Below are 23,670 nucleotides of genomic sequence, written 5' to 3' on the forward strand. Positions count from 1 at the left end.
ATTAGATTGGCATTCCATACATGCACTGAAGGTTGAGGCCAAAAAGGATGACGACGTCACACCTGGGCGACTGTCAAAAATGCTAACTGATGCAAAAGAAGTGTTCCAGGAGGGACTCGGAACACTAAAAGGCATAACAGCAACGATTAAAATAGAGGAAAATGCAAGCCCAAAGTTTCTTAAGGCCAGACCAGTGCCTTATGCAATCAGACCAGCTGTCGAAGCAGAGCAGGAAGGGTTGGAACATTCAGGAGTACTGTCCAAAGTAAACGGAAGCGAGTGGGCTACACCCATCGTTCCTGTAATGAAGAGGTCGTTGAGTAATACGCCTGTGGAACCAAAGAAGGTCCGCATCTGTGGGGATTTTAAGGTGACAGTGAACCCAGTCCTTCACACGGTACAATATCCGCTTCCATGAATTGAGGATATTTTTGCCTCGCTATCTGGAGGTAAACGCTTCACCAAAATTGATCTAGTCCAGGCGTACTTGCAATTGGAGGTAGAAGAAGCCTCGAAACAATACCTTACGATTAACACTCATAAAGGTCTCTATCAATACAACTGGCTGGTGTTCGGGGTAGCATCGGCTACGGCTATTTGGCAAAGGGCAATGGATCAAGTCCTGCAAGGGATTTCAGGGACCCAGTGTTATTTGGATGACATCCTGGTCACGGGCGAAAATGACAGTGATCACCTCGCCAACTTGGAGAAGGTGCTCACCAGATTAAAGGAGTATGGGCTACGAGCTAATCGCCACAAGTGTGAGTTTTTCCAGAAGCAGATCTCATATTGTGGCCACGTCATCGATGAAGAGGGGTTACGTAAGTCCCCTGAAAAGATTGAGGCAGTAGTCAAGGCTCCAGCACCGGAAAATGTGTCACAACTGAGGTCGTTCCTCGGGCTGGGAAACTACTACTGTGGTGTATGTAACCTGTTCCACCTTAAGAGATGTACTACTTTCTCTGGCTGCTGTATACGTAATACCGGTGGTGACCACCGGTATATAAGTACTGTGTAGTGATATTGTATTTAGTATAGTCCTGACCTCCAACTAGTAAAGACCTGTTGAACTTTATTCTTGTAGTCTGTGTCAGTAATTTATCTTAATACAACTGGAACACACAGACTTAACAGTGGCGACGAGTCCGATTCTTACCCTGCGGCAGTTTATATCCACGGCGGCTTCGTCCACAGAACGGGCGTCGAAGAGAGGCATCCACCCTCATCGCCCTGCTGGAAGACACGTCGCGCGGCAGGCATCGAGAACCCGGAGTGCAGAAGACATCCTGAACTCGAAGCCTCCATCAGCGGCAGTCAGCTATCTTCTTTCTACCTCGGTGGTGGGTAAGTTGGTCAGCGACGTGAGCAGAAAGTCGGCCGCGTTGGCTGTACAGACGGGGGGAGGAAGACGGAGGAATAAGGGCGGTGAGCTTGATCGCGACCGGAGATAAGGGCCGGGCCGCATTCGGGCCGAAAGGCGCAGCGCGGGGACATCGATCGCGGCTGGTGATAAGGGCCGGGCCGCTTTCGGGCCAAAAAGGCGCAGCGTCTGGGGCAACTGAAGGCGCGAGAGCTGCAGTGAAGGCGAACGCAGCCGGTGCTAATAACCGGGCTGCAAGAAGGGCTGCGAGGCGCGACATCGGGGAAGCGCGAATGCCCGAGGGAGCCGCGGTGAAGCGGAGACAGCGTCGGGGGAGTTACTAACCGCTGGGAAAGGGGAGCAGCAGCGGCATGCCAAATGCCATTGCAGCCAGTGGGTGAAGACCGCCAAGCGCGGGAAAACCGCCATTTTGTAGGCGGAGGACAAAGACAAGAGCGGGAAGCTGCCATCTTGGGATAAAATAAATTGCAATGATGCCTAAACATGGGAACATTAATACCTTTGATAACGACATCGAAGATTGGGCCATGTATGTAGAATGCATACAAAATTATTGTAAAGCAAATAAAATCCCAGATGCAGAGAAAGCACTAACTTTATTAAACTTAATGGGTGCGAAAACATACGGGCAATTGAAACACCTTTTATCACCAGATGAACCGGCGGATAAGACGTTCGAGGAGATTGTTACTGTCCTGAAAAATCATCTAAACCCCACGCCGCTGATGCTAGCGGAACGATTTAAATTATACAGCAGAAGGCAGCTGAAGGATGAAAGCAATGCTGAATATTTAATGGAATTGCGTAAGCTAGCAAAGTACTGTCAGTTTGGAACGGGACTAACAGATGCGCTAAGAGATAAATTTGTGTGTGGATTATTAAAAGAAGATACACAAAAGCGACTGCTCGAGTAGAATGAGCTGACGCTTGAGAAAGCGGTCACTATGGCAGCAGCACATGAAGCCGCAGCGAGAGGCACGGCAGTAATGCAGCTACGGTCACCGGAATTCAGTACAAATAAATTGTGTTTGAGTACTGTAAAATGTTATCGTTGTGGAAAGACAACGCACGATCAGAACCAGTGTTGGTTTAAAAACCAAGAATGCAGAACGTGTGGCAGGCTTGGCCACATAGCTAAAGGTTGCCGGTCAGGAAAGAAGACCAGCAACAAAAAGTCACCGCAAGGAAAATATATAAAGGTGCACAAGGTGACAAAGACCAGTTCGAATGAACAGAAGTCAGATTCAGACGCTAGCATTAATGAACTGGGTAGCGTAAGAGTACACAACGTTGGTAAGGATGCAGATCTCCAGACAATTTGGGTCACTCTTCAGATAGCAGGAGTCCAACTAAAGATGGAATTGGACACTGGATCGGCATTGACGGTCATGAATAAGAAAGATTACAAAAGGTTATTCCAACATATTCCCCTACGGGATACGGAGATTATATTGAAAACATACACGGGGCAAAGAGTGTACCCCATCGGAAAGATAGAGGTAAAAGTGGCGCACAAGGGCGAAGAAAGCCAAGTAATGGACTTATATGTGCTACCTGAAGGAGGTCCACCACTACTGGGACGGGAGTGGATTAGGAAAATGAATATGGACTGGCACTCCTTAAAAGCACTAACGGTAGATTCCGGGGAAACAGATGTCAAACCTAAACGATTGTCCAAAATATTGGATGATGCTAAAGAGGTGTTCCAGCAAGGACTGGGAACACTGAAAGGAATTACGGCAAACATCAAGATTGATGAACATGCACAACCAAAATTTTTCAAAGCCAGACCGGTATCCTATGCAATACGACCTACTGTAGAAGCGGAACTGGAAGCGCTAGAACGTTCAGGTGTACTGTCTAAGGTAGATTGGAGTAAGTGGGCTACGCCCATTGTTCCCGTTATGAAACGTCCTTCGAGCAACAAGCCAGGAGAACCAGGGAAGGTTCGCATCTGTGGAGATTTCAAGATCACCGTTAATCCGGTGCTTCACACAGTGCAGTATCCGCTTCCGCGGATTGAGGATATTTTTGCTTCGTTGTCTGGCGGGAAACACTTCACCAAGATAGACCTGGCGCAGGCGTACTTGCAGATGGAGGTTGAAGAAGACTCACGCCAGTACCTCACGATCAACACACATAGAGGTTTGTACCGGTATAATAGGCTGGTTTTTGGAGTGGCATCGGCTCCGGCAATTTGGAAGAGGGCCATGGAGCAGGTATTCCAGGGAATTCCAGGCACACAATGTTACCTGGACGATATTCTGATTACAGGTGATGGTGATGAAGAACACCTCGCAAACTTGGAACTGGTGCTCAACAGACTGAAAGAGTATGGACTTAGAGTTAATCGGCAGAAATGTGAGTTCTTTCAGAAGCGGATCTCGTACTGTGGTCATGTCATTGACCGGGAGGGGCTTCATAAGTCTCCTGACAAGATAGAGGCAGTTGTAAAGGCTCCCGCTCCGGATAATGTCTCTCAGTTGAGGTCGTTTCTGGGATTGATTAACTATTACCATAAGTTTCTACCGAATCTATCCACGGTACTGCACCTGCTGAACGCTCTTTTACAGAAGTGGGTACCATGGGAATGGAGCGAAAACTGTAAGAAGGCATTTCGCAAAAGCAAAGAATTGATCACCTCAGATGAAGTGTTGGCTCACTTCAACCCGACACTGCCTATTCGGTTGGCTTGTGATGCTTCTCCATATGGTATTGCGGCAGTACTCTCACACAAGTTGCCAAATGGCACGGAAAGGCCAGTCGCGTTTGCATCCAGATCATTGACCTCCGCTGAGCGCAACTATGCGCAGATCGATAGGGAGGCTCTCAGCCTTGTATGGGGAGTGAAGAAGTTTAATCATTACCTGCAGGGCCAAAAATTCACACTTCTGACAGACCATCAACCATTGGTATCCATTTTTAACCCTAAGAAGGGTGTTTCAGTGATGACATCACAGCGACTCCAGAGATGGTCCCTTTTCCTAGGGGCACATCAATATCAAATAGAATTCAAAGGTACAAAGCAGCATGGCAATGCTGATGGGCTGTCGCGCCTGCCACTACCTGAAGCAGAAGAGACGACAAAAGTTGACCCTGTTGAGTTATTTCATTCAACCATCATCGAGTGTTTACCAGTCACCAATGCAAGTATTGAAAGAGAAACCAGGAACGACCCGACACTGTCCCGAGTTTACGAGGTGACAGTGAAGGGATGGCCAACACATGGTGATCCTCTGTTACCGGCATTCTTGGCAAGGCGAGACCAGCTGTCCGTCTGCCATGGTACTTTGATGTACGGGACAAGAGTGATTATTCCTCCCAAGTTACGGGAAAGAGTTCGAAAGGAACTGCATGAAGGTCATCTGGGGGGAGTTAAGATGAAAAGTCTTGCTAGGGCTTATGTATGGTGGCCGGGCATTGACCAACAGATAGAGGAGTTGACAAAAAGCTGCGCTGGGTGCCAAAAAGTGCAAAATGCACCTCCGATCGCACCGCTACACCCATGGGAATGGCCTTCAGCCCCATGGCAACGCGTACATATTGACTTTGCTGGTCCATTCATGGACTCCATGTTCCTAATTGCGGTGGACGCACATTCCAAATGGCCAGAAGTGATCAAGATGAATACCACTACTTCAGAAAAGACAATTGCGGTGTTAAGAACAATATTCGCAAGGAACGCATTGCCAGAACAGATATGTTCGGACAACGGACCACAGTTCGTGTCGGAAGAATTCCAAAAATTCTTAAAGAAGAATGGGGTGAAACATTATACCTCTGCCCCATATCATCCGGCGACAAACGGGTTGGCCGAGAGATTTGTCCAAACATTCAAAAAGGCAATAAAGGCCATGAACGATGATCAGATTCCGTTACAACACAAGGTGGACAATTTCCTAATGGCATATCGAAACGCCGCTCATGCAGTGACTAACCAAAGTCCTGCCATGATGTTTTATAACAGGAGGTTGTGGTCCAGGTTGGACTTGTTAAAACCAAATGTGCGGAGGGAAGTGGAAAACAAACAGTTCCGGCATATTAATAACAAGTCCACTCGAAGTTTCGACGTAGGACAACCAGTGTTGGCAAGGGGCTATGGAAACGAAAAATGGCAGTCCGGAACAATTCGGGCCAGACAAGGACCTTTGATGTACACAGTAGATATTGGTAACAATGTGATAAGGCATCATGCGGATCAACTGGTAGAATCAAGAGCAAGGGTCGAACCCATGGTTGCGACAGAGACAACTGTGGAAGACGTTAATGAACCTGAAGCATCTACCTCGGCAGGGACTGTACCTGATGATGATGTCCAACACATAGGAAACCAACAAGAAGAGTCACCTCAGCAACAAGAATCAGAGACCACTGAAAGGCGTTATCCAAACCGAATCGGAAGGCCTCCTGAGAGACTGAACCTTTGAACTGTTTATACCTGAAGTTATATATGTATATATGTTATTATGTTATGTTAAATGGGGATATGACTGTTAAGCTAAAAAGGGAGGATTGTGGTGTATGTAACCTGTTCCACCTTAAGAGAACTTAAGCCTGTTCCACCTTAAGAGATGTACTACTTTCTCTGGCTGCTGTATACATAATACCGGTGGTGACCACCGGTATATAAGTACTGTGTAGTGATATTGTATTTAGTATAGTCCTGACCTCCAACTAGTAAAGACCTGTTGAACTTTATTCTTGTAGTCTGTGTCAGTAATTAATCTTAATACAACTGGAACACACAGACTTAACAACTACCATAAGTTCTTACCATATTTGTCCACGGTATTACACCCACTGAACACCCTACTGCAAACAGGGGTACAGTGGAAGTGGAATGACGAACGTAGACGAGCTTTCCAGAAGTGTAAAGAATTGATCACATCTAGAGATGTGTTGTCCCATTTCAACCCAGCACTACCAATTCGTTTGGCATGTGATGCATCACCCTATGGTATTGGAGCGGTGCTGTCGCACAAATTCCCAGACGGGTTGGAGAGGCCGGTAGCCTTTGCGTCTCGGTCACTAACCTCAGCCGAGCGCAACTATGCCCAGATTGACAGGGAGGCCCTCAGCCTAGTATGGGGAGTAAAAAAATTCAACCACTATCTGCATGGGCAGAAGTTCACCTTGCTGACTGACCACCAACCACTTGTCTCCATCTTTAATCCTAAGAAGGGCATTCCAGTGATGACTGCACAATGGTTACAAAGATGGTTCCTGTTTCTAGGGGCGAATCAATATGAAATAGAATATAAAGGCACGAAACAGCATGGAAACGCTGATGGGCTATCGCGCCTGCCACTGCCTACTGTGGAGGAAGCACCAGCAGTGGACCCTATCGAGATATTTTATTCGTCAATAATTGAACGATTGCCAGTAACGAACGCAGATATAGAGAAGGAGACCCGCAATGATCCGACGCTGTCTCGGGTATATGATTTGACGGTGAGGGGATGGCCAACACATGGTGACTCACTGTTGCCAGCATTCTCATCCAGAAGAAAACAGCTGTCAGTATGCCAGGGGACAGTGATGTGTGGATCCAGAGTTGTGATTCCACCCAAGTTAAGGGAGAGAGTGCTAAATGAGCTACATGAAGGTCATCTGGAGGGAATGAAAATGAAAAGCCTTGCTAGGGCTTATGTGTGGTGGCCGGGAATCGATCAACAAATCGAAGACCTAACCAAGAGCTGCTCAGGATGCCAGAAGGTCCAAAATGCACCACCACGTGCCCCTCTACACCCATGGGAGTGGCCCTCCTCTCCATGGCAACGGGTGCATATTGATTTTGCTGGTCCATTCATGGACTCAATGTTCTTAATAGCAGTAGACGCTCATTCGAAGTGGCCTGAGGTGATAAAAATGTCCTCAGCCACTACAGAGAAAACGATTGCAGTCCTACGGACCATATTTGCCAGAAACGGCTTGCCAGAGCAGATTTGCTCTGATAATGGACCAGTTTGTGTCCGAAGAGTTTCGAAAATTTATGAGAAGGAATGGGGTAAGGCATTACACATCCGCCCCAGTGTAGGATTCGCAAAATTGGATTTCATATTAATAAGGGTTAAATGGCAGAAGAGGCCATGATTTTAAAGGCTGTTTTAAAAGAAGCCCAGAAAAAGGGGCATACAAAATGGCCACCATACCATGTGATCAGCTCATTGGGACACTTTAAAATGGTTCCTGCGCAACCTCAGACAGCTATGTGGATTGAACCCACAGTAAGTTCTGGAAGCCGTTTCAGAGAGAATGAAACCAGACCCACAGGCATGCATATGGATTAGATGCAGATCCACTCAAGATCGGCTTGGAGACAGGGGCCATCTAAATGTTGACTCAGACGAAAGAGGACAATATATATTCATGAGCACAACACCAAGGGCTTGGCAACGAGATCAGCAGGACATTCAAAACAATGAAAGCCATTTCCAACCAGAGATGGGCCTGTTACCAGCCACTTCAAATGATTTTAAATATAATAACTGCCCCGCTGTGCTCCAAGCCCGCCAAAGTTAAAAAAAAGACTAACCTGATTTTGGGCGGGAAGTGAGGCCTCGGGAAGAAAGGTATATCTGGAGAGACTTTTCGGCAGTTAAAGACACAAGCAAGCACTCGGAAGCAGTCGGGACAGGCAGGCCAGAGCGAGTTGGAAGGCAGACAGTTGCAAGCCTGCAGCTTGAACACAGACACGCCGGGTTGGAGAGCTGGAAACACGCAACTTGAATCCAGACACCCAGAAGAAGGAGCAGTCAATCGCAGGCGTTCCGCCCCGGGGAAGCACATCGGGAGATCATCGACCATCCCTGGGCCATTGCCGGAACGAGAGGCCATAGACCCAGCTTGGGAGAAGGAACAAAAAAAATAAAGGTCCCAAGCGAAGAAACCTTCCAGCCACCACGGCTCAGTAGAAGAGAGGAAAGGAACCTGAAGAAGCGATGGGAGCCAGCCCAAGGCCCCTCTGACCAGGGTCGAGCCGACGATCCTCGACCCCGCCGACATCCAGGCCCGCCGGTGTCCAGCCGCCCCCGACCTCCACCTCAGGAGAGAGGTGTGGCGCAGCTCGCAGGGGCTCCATGATCCACGTAGAGACGAGACGCCTGAAAGGACAAAACACAGACTCGTTTTCAAAACCTTGCAATTCCTAGTGGGATTGGTGAGCATGTTTCTGGCCCTTCACAAACAGATCTAGATAGGTTTAATAAGGGGGTGGATTTAAGGGTACAATTAACATGAGTTGTTGTCCCTCGATGTTCCGTGTGTTCCCTTATTTCATGATGATCTTTGTAGAATATAAGATGCCTGTATTTGCCTTAGTTAGTATAATGTCGTTATGATTTGTTTGTGTTTGTTTTTCCCTCCCATGTACTGTACTCTTATCTGTGTTGCATTTGATTTGATATATTTTTCCATTTGCAATAAAATTTCATTTTGCTTCATCAAACTTGGTCTACATGAGTTTTCTCTACACTGTCGTTCCTGCGCCTAAGTCCAGAGTACAGAATGTAAGGGGCGAGTGGGTCGAACCACTGAAGGTTTACTGTGCAAGAGAGAGAGGCCTCTAGAGAGAGAAACCTCTGGGAAACCTCTCGAGGACGAAAACCCCTTACAGAAAATGGCGACCGCGGCAGGACTCTGGTGGCAGGATTGCAATGTAGTAGATCCAAGTTTGAATGGTTGAAATGAAATGGATGAGAGAATAGCGGATTTTGTCTTTGGCAAGGTAAATCTCACTCAACAGTGGATTTCCGATCTCTTGCTGGATGGGCTTCCAGTGGATGCAGCCATCAGGTGGACAGAGAGCAAAGAGCATAAGAAGTCAGTGGAAAAGGCAGTGTGGCTGATGTGTTACAAGAAGCAGGTCCAGATCTTGGACCGGGTCGTTTCAGCACAGGCAGCCAAGATCACGACCCAGGCAGCAGAGATAGAGGGAAATGCCATGGGTGGGGAAAAACTCATCACAGTGCTTCACGCGCTGAATCAGGAATGCCAAGTGGTAGCTAGTCAACATCAGGCTAGGATAGAGTACCTGGAATGCCAGGTTACTGAGGCAAAGATTAATGAAACGAGGATACGGGAGAAAAACGCCCGCCTCGCACAACAGATAAGAGCGCAGGAGGAGAGAGTAGTGGAGGTTAAGGCAGCTTACAAGCTAACCCTCAAGCATGGGTTTGAGAGCACAGACCACGGCCCCTGCCAAAAGACCATAGCGGACCTAAGAGCGGCCCTGGTTAAGGCAAGAGGCATGGTGTGTCTCGTCAGCCCAAAAGCCAGTCACATGGACTTTTTGAAGGAATCAAAACAGCTGATTCCAGCTGAGGTAATTGTGGTACCAGCCACCGAGCCCTCAGCACCACCGAGCTATAGTGAGACTTGGTCGGAAAAGGAGGGGGTAGCGAAAGAGGAGGTAGCCGAGGTGGAGAGTGTGGAAGAACCACTGGTAGCAAAGACGGGACCGGCACCGATGTGTCCCGCTCGGCACCAGAGGTTCGGTCCCAACGCTGCCGATGGCAGTGTCGGACCCCACCAGAACCAGCTCGTGGTGCCCTACGCTGGCCCGCAATTAAGGTCCATGGTGAGCCACCTCACACGACTCACAGTAAAGGGAGATCCCTCGATTCATTTCAGAGAGATAGAGGAAACAGCAGCCATTAACGACTGCGATGAACAGGAACAGGTCAAACTGTTGCTTTTCTCCCTGGATCCCACGATCCTTCAGTGCCTCTCAGAGGATGGCAAGAGGGGACGGAAAGGGTACACAAATCTCAGGGAGGAAGTTTTAGAGGTAATGGGAGTGGATGACGGTAGTCCGTTCGACCGCGTAGAAGGGACCGTGCAGCTATCTGGAGAACCCCCACGGGTTTTCGCAAAAAGGCTGTGGCCAGTATATCGACGCAGCTGTCCGGGTATGCCTGAACGGGCTCAAATGAGCGATGAAAAGCGGGTTCATTGGCTCCGTTGCTTGGTTACCAACAGCTTGCCAGAGATACGGGCCCTAGCCAGATCATGGTTTGATCCCCAAGGTCCCGGTGTCACGGAAGAAACGATGCTCCATCAGTTAAATGTGGCGTATAAGAACTGTAGAAGTCAGGAAACACCTCCCCAGAAAGGAAAGGTGCATGAGGCAAAACCCGCAGCCCCAAGCAAGCAGGAGTGGCATCAGGAGGGGAATCGCCCTGTCCAAGCCAAGCTCAATTGCTACGGGTATGGGAAGGATGGACATTGGCGCAAGGACTGTAGCAATCCGTGGAAGGATAGTAGAGGGAAATTTCCCGCAGTCCAAGCCCAAGCCCAGACCGCCGCCTCAGTACCAGCCCAAAACCAAGCCGTAGCTCCTGCCCCAGCGCAAGGAGCTGGTGCAGTAGTAGATCCCGCTGCGATTGAAGCGATCATACAGACAATGCGGTCTCTCATGACCTCGCAAGGGAAAATAGCTGTCACCACCGGTCTTGTCGCTCCCGAAACCCCGACCGCTGTACCGAAATGACTAGAGCTGGCGCAGCCTGTTTACTTGTGTGCGCTGCGATACGATATATGGAGGCGACCCCTCATGGAGATGGAAGTGCAGGAGGTGAAGGGGACCTATTTGTTGGATACGGGGGCATCATGCACTGTGATCCACACAGATAACCCCGCCACCTCGCCTCTGTCCACCGGGGTTCCATATGTTCTGTCGGGCTTCACAGGCAAGGAACAGGCTGGCACACATTCCATTCCCCTCTCCATTCATATAGGACCACTCCGCACCAAGTGGAGGTGTATACTAATGAAGTGGGAGGTGGAGAATGGGAAAGGGATCATAGGGTCCGATTTCTTGGTCAAACACGGGATCCTCGTGGACCTAAGAAATCATTGTCTTTGGGGAGCAGGTAAGGGTGAGCCAGGCCAGGTAGTCATCATCCCAGGGGAAGGAGAAAGGGGAACCCTGTGTACCGTGAAGCCAAAAGAGGGCTATGACCTCGAGCTCATGGTCGCGGGTGTCCCACAAGATTTACAGGCATAGCGACGTTTGCCACTCAAAGCACGATTGCGGGAGGGTCACCGGGTTTGAGGTTAGCGTGGACGGGGACCCCATGGCCCAACCCCAAAAACAGTACAACTTCCCCAGGGAAGCGGAGCCCGACATGGAGATAGCAATATCTTCACTGGTGCAGCAGGGCGTGTTGAGACCGATAGCCACCCATGTGAACTCTCCGTTATGGCCGGTAAAGAAGCCGGACGATTCCTGGAGAGCCACGGTGGACTACAGAGTCCTCAATAGCAACATCCCCACCTGCGCGCCAACAGTAGCAGCAGTTGCCGACCTGATAGGGAGTATTCCAGCCTCCGCGACCACGTTCACGATGCTGGATATTTCTAATGGGTTTTGGTCCTTCCCTTTACGGAGGGAGGATCAGTACAAGTTTGCCTTTACGTTTAAAGTGCAACAGTACACCTGGAACTGCTTGCCACAGGGTTTCCACAACAGCCCCAGCATTTTTCATCAATGCATGGAAGGAAGTTTAAAAGAGTTCAGCCAGCCCAATCAGCTAGTGCAATATGTGGACGATGCTCCTGTTCACAGACTCAAGAGAGGAGCATGGCCCACTATTGGCCGAGTTATTGGAGCTGTTAGGTAGAAAGGGTTTTAAGGTAAACCCAAAGAAGGCACGGATCGGCCAGCCGGAGGTGAAATTCCTGGGTCTGACCATCCGCGCTGGTGAGAGAGCCATAGATAAGGCCAGGCGGGAATCGATGCAAAATCTACCGACCCCTGATGCACTATCAATTGCTACAAAAGACTGGAGATTGAGAAAGTAATAAACAGGCTTTTATTACCAAAGAACAGAGCATGCCTCTTGTGGTTGCCTGGTATCCAAAAGGGCTGGAGGCTTCTGAGCAGCGACCTTTATACCCAGCCATGAGGGTGGAGCCAGGGGCGGAGTCAGCTGAGGCATGCACAGACAAGTACAACAATATGCAAGAGTGAACAACAGTACTAACAGTGAACAACAATACTAACAACAGTGGTTTACCACATTCACCCCTTGTTTAGAATTGAGTCCGGCGGGGTGAAGTGCACTAAAAATTTGTGTACTGAAGTCTATCAGGAGGCCTTGTAAGCCGTCCTGAGCGTCGCAGCAGCGGCGGTGATGGTGCAGCATCCAATGGTGAACCCGGTGTCTCGTTCAGAGGAGGTGTAGCAGGTGGCGGACCCTGGGGCTGCTGCATGCCGTCTACAGGGGTCAGAGCATGGGTAATGGGAGGTAGCAATGGTGGTCTCTCAGAGGCACCCGAAGGTGCGAGGTCCCGTGCGGGGACTGTGTCCTGGGGGTAGGCAGGAGTAGCGGTGGGTGGCGAAGAGGGTGTTTCAGGAGCACCTGCAGGTGCGAGGTCTCGAATGGAGACTGTGTCCTCCCGCCCGTCCGGGTACACCACGTAAGCATACTGCGGGTTGGCGTGGAGGAGGCTCACCCTCTCGACCAGGGGGTCCGCCTTATGGGTCCTCACGTGCTTCCGCAGTAGGACGGGACCTGGAGAAGTCAGCCATGTTGGTAGCGAAATCCCCGACGTGGACTTCCTGGGGAAGGAGAACATTCTCTCGTGAGGAGTGGCATTGGTGGGTGTACAGAGCAGCGACCGAATGGAATGGAGCGCCGCAGGGAGGACCTCCTGCCAGCGGGAGGTCGGAAGGCCCTTAGATTTTAAGTTTAAAAGGACTGCCTTCCAGACTGTCGCATTCTCCCTTTCCACCTGGCCGTTACCCCGGGGGTTGTAGCTGGTGGTCCTGCTTGTAGCAATGCCTCTCGCGAGCAGGTACTGCCGAAGTTCGTCGCTCATAAAAGATGAGCCCCTGTCGCTATGGATATAGCTAGGGAAACCGAACAAGGCGAAGAGGTCATTCAGACATTTAATGACCGTGGTACTGGTCATGTCCGAGCAAGGGATGGCAAACGGGAAACGGGAGTACTCATCAATTATATTGAGGAAGTACACATTGCGGTCAGAGGAGGGGAGGGGCCCTTTAAAATCGATGCTCAGCCGCTCGAAGGGGCGCGTGGCTTTGATCAGGCTCGCTCTGTCTGGCCTATAAAAATGCGGCTTGCACTCGGCACAGATCTGGCAGTTCCTGGTCATGGTCCTGACCTCCTCGATGGAGTAGGGCAGGTTACGGGATTTGATAAAATGGAAGAACCTGGTGACCCCCGGGTGGCAGAGGTCATTGTGGAGGGTCTGTAGCCTATCAACCTGCGCGTTGGCGCACGTACCACGTGATAGGGCATCTGGGGGCTCATTGAGTTTCCCGGGCCGGTACAAGATATCGTAATTGTAGGTGGAGAGTTCGATTCTCCACCTTAAGATCTTGTCATTCTTGATTTTGCCCCGCTGCTTATTATGAAACATAAAAGCCACTGAACGCTGGTCAGTGAGCAGGGTAAATCGTTTTCCGGCCAGGTAATGCCGCCAATGTCGCACGGCTTCCACAATGGCCTGGGCCTCCTTTTCGACAGAGGAGTGTCGAATCTCGGGGCCCTGGAGGGTCCTTGAGAAAAAGGCCACGGGTCTCCCCGCCTGGTTAAGGGTTGCAGCTAGGGCAAAGTCGGATGCGTCGCTCTCCACTTGAAAAGGAAGGGACTCATCCACAGCGTGCATTGTGGCCTTCGCAATGTCTCCTTTTATGAGAGTGAAGGCTGCACAGGCCTCTGCTGTCAGGGGGAAGGAGGCGGACTTGATGAGGGGTCGGGCTTTATCCGCATAGTTGGGCACCCACTGAGCATAGTAAGAGAAAAACCCCAGGCATCTCTTCAGTGCTTTCTGGCAGTGGGGGAGGGGGAGCTCCATAAGGGGGCGCATTCTATCGGGGTCTGGGCCGATGACTCCGTTCTCCACTACGCAGCCAAGAATAGCGAGGCGCGTAGTACGAAACATACATTTGTCTTTGTTGTATGTGAGATTCAGCCGCTGGGCCGTCCGGAGGAATTTCTCTAGATTAACGTCGTGGTCCTGCTGGTCGTGGCCGCAGATGGTGACGTTGTCTAGATATGGGAAAGTGGCCTGGAGCGCGTTCTGGTCAACCATCCGGTCCATCTCCCGTTGGAAGACAGAAACTCCGTTGGTGACGCCGAAGGGAACTCTGAGAAAGTGATAGAGCCGACCGTCAGCTTCAAAAGCTGTGTACTGGCGGTCCTCAGCCCTGATGGGGAGCTGGTGGTATGCCGACTTCAGATCAATCGTCGAGAACACCCGGTATTGTGCTATCTGATTGACCATGTCAGATATGCGGGGGAGTGGGTATGCATCTAGTTGGGTGTAGCGATTGATCGTCTGGCTGTAGTCAATAACTAGGCTCTGTTTTTCGCCAGTCTTCACTACCACCACTTGTGCTCGCCATGGGCTGGTGCTACTTTCAATAATCCCTTCCTTCAGGAGTCTCGCTACCTCGGATTTAATGAAGCTCCTATCCCCAACACTGTAACGCCTGCTTTTGGTAGCGATGGGCTTACAGTCGCGGGTGAGGTTAGCGAACAAGGAGGGGGGGGGAACTTTAAGGGTGGAGAGGCTGCAAATGGTGCACGGCGGGCGATTTAAAAGCTGCTGGCTGCAGACTGTGAGTGGGGGGAGGGGTCCGTCATACGCTAATGTGACACTCTTAAGGTGGCACTGAAAATCCAACCCCAGTAGAACGGCAGCGCAGAGATGGGGCAGGACCAGAAGTTTAAAATTTTTGTATTCTGTGCCCCTTACTGAAAGGGTCACTACACAGTAGCCACCGACGTCCGCTGACTGGGCTTTGGAAGCCAAAGAGATCCGATGGCGCGTCGGCAGGACCGGGAGAGAGTAACTGCGCACCGTGTCGGGGTGGATAAAGCTCTCCGTGCTCCCGCTGTCAAAAAGGCAGGTAGTGGCGCGGCCGTTTACCGTAATATCCATCATGGACCTGGACAGTTGATGAGGGAGAGATTGGTCCAGCGTCACGGAGGCCAGCGTATGGTCGAGCGAGTCGATGTGGTCGTCAGATGAGGCGGTGGTTGAGTCCGGCTCCCCCGTGGTTGAAGTCGGAGGCGTCCAAGATGGCGGACAAAATGGTGGCGCCCACGGTCCCGATCCCCACGCGGCTGGGGGAGCCCAAGATGGCGGACAAGATGGCTGCGCCCACGGTTCGCACGCAGCGCTGCTGGCGTTAGCGGTCTTCCCTTTGCAGGCGCTAACGTAGTGACCTTTCTTCCCGCAGCCGGAGCAGGTAGCATTCTTCGCGGGGCAGCGTGCTCTAGGGTGTTTAGCTTGGCCACAAAAATAGCATTTTTGTGCCTTGGACATCGCTGCAGCAGTCGGAGGTGGCGGTCCCATGGCCCAAGATTGCGGCGTCCACGGCGCGGGGCGATGAGGGGAGAAAGCGTCCATATTTCTGTGGGCCGCGTCGAGCGAGAGCGCGAGGGACACTGCCTTTGTCAGGTCTATTTCACCCTTCTCCAGCAGCCTCTGCCGGGAGTAGTCGGACCTTAGACCCGCAACGAAAGCGTCTCGTATCAATCCCTCCGCATGTGCCGCGGCCGATACTTCCTTGCAGTCGCAGCCGCGTCCGAGTACCCGCAGTGCCCGTAGGAAGGCTTCCACCGATTCCCCGGGCTGCTGTCTGCGAGATCTTAAAAGGTGCCTGGCATAGACCGTGTTAACCGGGCGTGCATACTGCCCTTTCAGTAGGTCGATAGCCGCCGCGTAGGTCGTCGCATCTTGGATTAAAGTATAGACTTGGTGGCTCACCTTCGAGGCCAGGATTTTCAGTTTATTTTCATCAAGAGTCACGGTCGAGGCTTCCAGATACGCCTCAAAGCAACGCAGCCATTGTGCGAATTTAGTCGACGAACCCGCTTCTTGGGGGTCTAGGTCCAGGCATGTTGGTCTGAGGGCTCGCAGCAGCGCCTGCTGCTCAGCGTTTTGCGCCATCGGTTGATCAGCATCCGCAGCCAACATTTAACTTTGGTAATAAAATTGATGCACTATCAATTGCTACAAAAGACTGGAGATTGAGAAAGTAATAAACAGGCTTTTATTACCAAAGAACAGAGCATGCCTCTTGTGGTTGCCTGGTATCCAAAAGGGCTGGAGGCTTCTGAGCAGCGACCTTTATACCCAGCCATGAGGGTGGAGCCAGGGGCGGAGTCAGCTGAGGCATGCACAGACAAGTACAACAATATGCAAGAGTGAACAACAGTACTAACAGTGAACAACAATACTAACAACAGTGGTTTACCACAACCCCCAACACCGTTAACGGGTGTGAGGTCCTTTCTGGGACTGACCGGGTACTGCAGAGACTTTATTGAGACCTATGCAACCACAGCAGCCCCGCTGCTCCGACTCCTACACAAGGGAGTGGAGTGGTCCTGGGATGAGGGTTGCCAGGCAGCGTTTGAGAAACTCAAGAGAGACTTGCAGACCGCGCCAGCCCTGGGGGCCATAGATGGGGGAGAGGAGTTTTTCCTGGAAGTAGCGGCTAGCGGGGATAGCTTGAGCGGTGTACTGCTTCAAGAGCGACACGGCAAGCTAAGGCCAGTGGTCTATTCCTCCAGGGTGCTCACTGATGTGGAAAGGAGCTTTTCCAATTGCGAGCAGCATCTCCTAGCCACGCATTGGGCTGTGAAAAGATCTCTGATCTTCACAGGCACCTCTCCCATCACTCTCCTCACCCATCACACACCTACCCGAATGCTTCTAGATGGAAGGATTAAGGATGGGACCGTAAGCAGTGCACGCATTGCACGCTGGACCCTCCTCCTTTCCCAGATGCAGCTGAAGGTAAAGGGTCTCTGCGAGCCCAAGCTCTGGCCAACATGATATATCCTGGAACAGCCCATCGGTGTTCTGTAGAAGGGGTATGGGAGGTGAACGTAGGTTTACGGGCCGGGATACATCCCACGGGCCGCGAGATCTACGTAGACAGTTCCAGCACGGTATCAGCTGGCGAACGACTCACAGGGTGTGGAGTTTATGACCCCGCGGCAAGCATTGCCCTGGCGATTAAGCTCCCCAGCACTATGAGCGCCCAGCAGGTTGAACTGGCTGCGGTGGTGTACGTCGTTACACACCCCGAGATCTTCCCCACCCCATACACGATTTGCTCGGACAGCATGTTCACATGCAACTCGTGTACGGAATACCTAGCCATCTGGTCCCGCCGTGGATATATCTCTGCGGACGGGCGACCCTTAACCGTGAAGCCCCTGTTGGAAAAGATCTTAGCTGCGGTGGGAGAGAAAGGGGAAGCCTTTATCCACAAGGTAAAGGCTCATTCCTCCACGGAACCCCGCGGTGAGGGTAATCAGCAAGTGGATACGCTAGCCAGGGAGGCTGCCCGCACCGGTACCTTTTGGAATCCCTATGGGTCCAAACCCGTGGCAGTGATCCAAGGCAGGGATGGGGCTCAGGGAACCACAGGGGTAACACTGCTCCCAGACCTCAAGACCGTCCAAACCCTAGATCCCACCCTAAAAGGCCATTACTGAGGGCAAAGAAGTAGAAGGTCCATACGGTACAGCAGCCCTCTCCATCAAGGAAGGCATGCTGTTCCGAGAGGAACAGTGGGTTGTGCCGCAACAGCACCGGAGGGAATTCCTTCAACTGGCCCACGAGGGTCCAGGAGCAGGACACCCCGGGCCTGAGGTCACCTGGCAATGGGTGGAACAGGCGGGGTGGTGGCCGGGACTTGGGACGATGTCCGCGAGTTCTGCGCCAATTGCCTAGTGTGCGCTGCGAACAACCCAGACCCCCAGAAAAGGAAGGTGCCCATGGGGCATATCAGGAGGGTAGAGGGACCATGGCAGTCGATACAGGTCGACTACATCGGGCCCCTGCCCACCGCCCAGGGAGGCTATAAGTACTGCCTCGTCCTGGTGGATGTGTTCACCAAGTGGGTGGAAGCCTTCCCCTGCCAAACAGCCACGGCACTTGGTACTGCCAGGATCTTGGTCCGGGAGGTGTTCTCGCAGACTACCATGATTTGTGGAGTCTGCCCAAGGGGCTCATTTCACTGGCCAAGTGATGCAGGACACCCTCATGCTCTTGGGCATTGAAGGGAAGTGGCACGTGGCCCACAACGCGCAGTCATCTGGGATTGTGGAGCGCATGAACCGCACCTTAAAGGAAAAGCTGAGGAAGGAGACGAGGGACTCACCCCAGAAATGGGCGGAGGCCTTGCCTCTAGTCCTCATGGGGATCCGGGCTAGCCAGTCTAAAAGTACGGGGTACTCCCCGCACAAATGAATGACTGGAAGAGTCATGCGAACCCCCACCCATGTACTAGCCCCGGTGCTCACTGAGGGGCAGCTCCAAGAGGTGAATCGGGACAAGTTTGCCCGAAACCTTTTTGAGCGCCTGAAACAGATCCATGGGCAAGCGGCTGGGAACATGGGGAGGCAGCATCAGGGGAATCGATTGCTGCTTGAACCCCGAAAGACAATCGGCTGGGAAGTTGGAGATCAGGTCATGGTGAGAAACTATGCCCGAGTATGGAGTCTAGAACCACTGTACATGGGGCCCTACAGCATTGTAGACAAGGCTAGCCCCATGGTACATGCAGTGAAGTTGCCCCGGCGCACTAAATGGTTTCACATCAATCAGTGCAAACTGTTTAAACCAGGTGCAAGAGCATCAGCAACCGAAGCCAGGTCTGAGGGTAAAGATCCTCAGCCTGAGGCGCGCGATGAGTCACAGACCACACAAGCTGGCGTTGTAGCCTGCTTGGAAGGAGAGGAGGTCCCGCCCACCTGGGGGGAGCTTTCTCCGATGGCCTGGGACTCAGACGAGGAGGGACCCGAACAACAAGGTCCCGCCCTCGACACGATTCTGGAAGAGGAGGAGTCGGAGGACGGAGATCCCGCCCTCGACTCGAGCGTGGGGGAGGTAGAAATTGGGGGCAGAGATCCTCCACCTGTAGGGACAGGTGGGGAGGAGCCGTCTGCCACAGACCCAATTCCCGAAGGGGCGGAGCCTGAGGGGAGGGAGCCGAAGCCCACAGTCGTGGAAGAGCCACGGGCTGTGAGAGCCGAAGTCCCACCCGAAGGTCCACTCGCCAAGGGAGCCTGCCCAAATCCCAAAGGGGCGGAGCCTGAGGGAAGGGAGCTGAAGCCTAAAGTCGTGGGAGAGCCACGGGCTGTGAGAGCTGAGGTCCCACCCGAAGGTCCACTCGCTAAGGGAGCCACGTCCAAAGTACCTCCTCGCAGGTTGACCTGAACGCCTCAGCCTGTAAAGTCTTGGCCCGAGTCACCCACTCCCAGTAGACGCCGACTTCAGAAGTCATTGAGAAAACACAGTCCCCGATTAACAGCAAAAGGCTGCGGGGAACCAGAGACACAGGTCACTGCAGCCCCGCCACAGGGAGCGGCGAGCTGCAGTCCGATCAGGGATTAGGCAAGCCGCCCGGGGACGGGCGGCGCTTTACATAAGTTTAGTTTAGGTTTAAGTTTTAAGTGTAAATATTAAAATGATTAGAATTTTAAGTAGTTTTAAATCTGCCCATTGTGTGTGTGTTGTTTTGGATCGAGGTCGAAAGACCCGATCATGCCATCACCTAAGCCAGAATCTCTCGGGAGCCTGGCTATATTTGTGTGGTTTGTTGCAGAAGCCAGTAAAGATGAAAGGGATCCTCATCGCGATCACGATGGCTGGATGGAGCTGGGCTTATCGGGGCCGCACCAAGGACTCCACCGTTTATGGGTGCTCTGGAAATAGAGGCCCCATCGCAACTGATGGAACCGGCTCACGGGACGCTGAAGAGACTGCGGCCTACTTCCATGAAGGGAGATGGCCAGGCTGGCTGGGGTCGAACTCTTCTGAATACTCCAGCCAGACGGGGTTTGCATACAGAGAAACGTCTCTGATGTGCCCCAAGGTGCGGATCATTGCACCCAGGATCAGCGTCACCGTGGGCAAGAAGATTTGCCTTGTTTGCACTGGACATGTACCTTTGGATCGCTGGTGGTGGCTGCGCAAATTGAGCAGCACCACGAAGAACTCAACTGTGGACTGGGAAAGATTGGGTAATAACACCCATCGGACAATTACGGGGACACATGGGGGGTTGAGTGTCTGTTGGGACAAATGGTGGGAGCCAGATGAGGGGATCTACATCTGTATGTGGGGTTCAGAAAGCGCTTGCCCCACAGGCGTCTCCATCTTTTTCCAAAGACAGTGGCAGGATTCTAGGCAAGGAATGAGGTGGGACGTCAGCTCACGGGCGTGCGGAGTCCCACACTCACAGATCCCAGTAAACGCCACTGAGCTCATCACCCGACCCCGCAAGCCCCTGCCCACAGTTCCGGTAGCAAAAGCCCTCAAGGAAGGGTGCCCCACCACGACAAAGGGACCGGGAACGGATTGGTATTGGTACCCACAGGTCAGGTACTGTACCAAGGGGTCCACTACGCGGTGGCTTCGGTGATTTTAAACCTCACCGAGGTAGGATTGCCAGCATGGTGCCCCAAGGAAACGGAGCAATTATACCAGGTCCTGTTAACAAACATGTTTAAACAGTTTTACGAATTCGACTTTGCCGATGTCGACAGAGCCGAGTTGTACATCACACCACATGAGGTCTTGGACAGAATAGGGAGACAAAGAAGGGGTGCAGTAAATGATATTTTCACAGCTTTTAATACAGGAACTTCCGTCATCAACACACTGGATGATGTGGAGCTGCAAACCCAGATTAATGGTTTGAAAACACAGCTAAGAAAGTTACTGACTGATGAGAATAAGGTAGTGGGTTCTGAGTTACATGAGGACCAGGCCATGACACTACACTTAAAAGAGATAATAGCGGAGCTGGAGGAACACGCCAAAACGGTAAATGCTCTCATCAGGGAGGATCGGAATGCGTCCGATCAGGCTGCGCAGAACGAAGCTTGTGTGCTATACGGGGCGTGGTTACTGGGCGAGGGCCGCAGTAATCTGGAGGATTTAAAGCAAGGCTTAGTCCCCTCCTGGATTAGTAACAAGCACCTCGCAGCCCTCCACCCTTTTGAGAATACATTGAGTCCGTACCAGCTCAGACTAGCTTCAGAGGCCTACCCAGTCCCAGTGGACTGTGGACGGTCTAATCACACCATTATGGGTATAGTGGTAAGAATGCCAGTGATGGGAAAGACAGCCAAACCCGCCCCGGTATACAGGGTGAAGAACATTGGAGTCATTCAGGGGGGTGCGCACATTCGCTACACGGGGGTCCCACCTTACGTCATTCGATGGGAGCATGCAATGACGGGGACCGACCTCTCGGGGTGCCGGAGCCGGGGAGCACACATCATCCTGTGTCCCCAGCACTTGAATGCCCATTCAAAACCACAGTGTGGGTTCAGAACTGCTGGCGCGAAGCCTATAAATTGCACCATGGAGGCAACGGCACAAGGCCATGTGCCCCCGCAGGTGGCATATATAGGAGGTGGGACATATTGTGTCACCACTGCAGCGCCCCACTACCAGCATGGACAGCACGACTGGTGTCCGGCGAGTGACAGCAGCTTCTGTTTCAAGCCCAGGGCAGAAGTTCAAGTGGCCCAAGAGCGAATTGTCCCCATCCCTGAACCTTCCACTGTTCACCTCACTGTGGAAGAGAATTTCACGGATTCGCAGTGATTCGTTGCACCTTTTGGATATATCATTCCCCCTCTCCCTGAACATCTCACCAAGATATTAAAAGCCGTTGTTGTTTCACAGAAATACTTCTACACACTGGAGCAGAAGACTTTAGAAATAGGGGCAGACATATTGGATATAGTGACCCCACCATGGTGGGACCTGTTCACTAATATAGAAGTCCCTTCCTGGATTAGGATAGCCTCCCACATTCTTGCAGTGTGCCAGGTTGTCATTGTAGTGTATTTGTTGTTTGTACACTGTAAAAAGGTCAAACATTCGCAAAAGTACGAGAATAGAGGGGAATGGAGGGAGCATTATGTGCGGGTAGAAGAAGAGACACCCGTTTAGATTTATGATGCTTTGTATAAAGTTAAAGTTTTCCCTCCCTCCTCTGTATTCTTTTTGATGTGTATTCATGTGTTTTTGGGATTTTCGTATGTATTTTATTTTATTATTGAAGTTTAATTAGATGTGATGTCATTATTAGATGGTAATGTGTATATACTAGGTGATGTAGGGGTATAAGGACCCCCTCCACACCTGGAAGTAAGTTATAAGATTTTTAGCTCCACGGTATTGCCATCTATAGATGCTTAATGTACACTAGATTTTTCTGAAATGGGAAATGCATGTGTCGTGGGGTATTAGATAGGTAAATACTGGGGATGGTTAGATTGTGGAAGAACAGAAAATTTTGCTCGCCCAGAATTATGATACTCCAAGCAAGTTACAGTATCATCAGGGGGGAGTTTAGGCTTCGCAAAATTGGATTTCATATTAATAAGGGTTAAATGGCAGAAGAGGCCGTGATTTTAAAGACTGTTTTTAAAAGAAGCCCAGAAAAAGGGGCATACAAAATGGCCACCGTACCATGTGACCAGCTTATTGGGACACTTTAAAATGGTTCCTGCGTAACCTCAGACAGCTATGTGGATTGAACCCACAGTAAGTTCTGGAAGCCGTTTTGGAGAGAACGAAACCAGACCCACAGGCATGCATATGGATTAGATGCAGATCCACTCAAGATCGGCTTGGAGACAGGGGCCATCTAAATGTTGACCCAGACGAAAGAGGACAATATATATTCATGAGGACAACAGCAAGGGCTCGGTAACGAGATCAGCAGGACATTCAAAACAATGAAAGCCATTTCCAACCAGAGATGGGCCTGTTACCAGCCGCTTCAAATGATTTAAAATATAATAACTGCCCCGTTGTGCTCCAAGCCCGCCAAAGTTAAAACAAAGACTAACCTGATTTTGGGCGGGAAGTGAGGCCTCGGGAAGAATGTTATATCTGGAGAGACTTTTCGGCAGTTAAAGACACAAGCAAGCACTCGGAAGCAGTCGGGACAGGCAGGCCAGAGCGAGTTGGAAGGCAGACAGTTGCAAGCCTGCAGCTTGAACACAGGCACGCCGGGTTGGAGAGCTGGAAACACGCAACTTGAATCCGGACACCCAGAAGAAGGAGCAGTCAATCGCAGGCGTTCCGCCCCGGGGAAGCACATCGGGAGATCATCGACCATCCCCGGGCCATTGCCAGAACGAAAGGCCATAGACCCAGCTTGGGAGAAGCAACAAAAAAATAAAGGTCCCAAGTGAAGAAACCTTCCAGCCACCACGGCTCAGTAGAAGAGAGGAAAGGAACCTGAAGAAGCGATGGGAGCCAGCCCA

The sequence above is a fragment of the Somniosus microcephalus genome, chromosome 20, assembly GCF_052327205.1.
Source record: "Somniosus microcephalus isolate GS21.2 chromosome 20, FLI_Smic_1.0, whole genome shotgun sequence".
In the NCBI taxonomy this organism is placed as follows: Eukaryota; Metazoa; Chordata; class Chondrichthyes; order Squaliformes; family Somniosidae; genus Somniosus; species Somniosus microcephalus.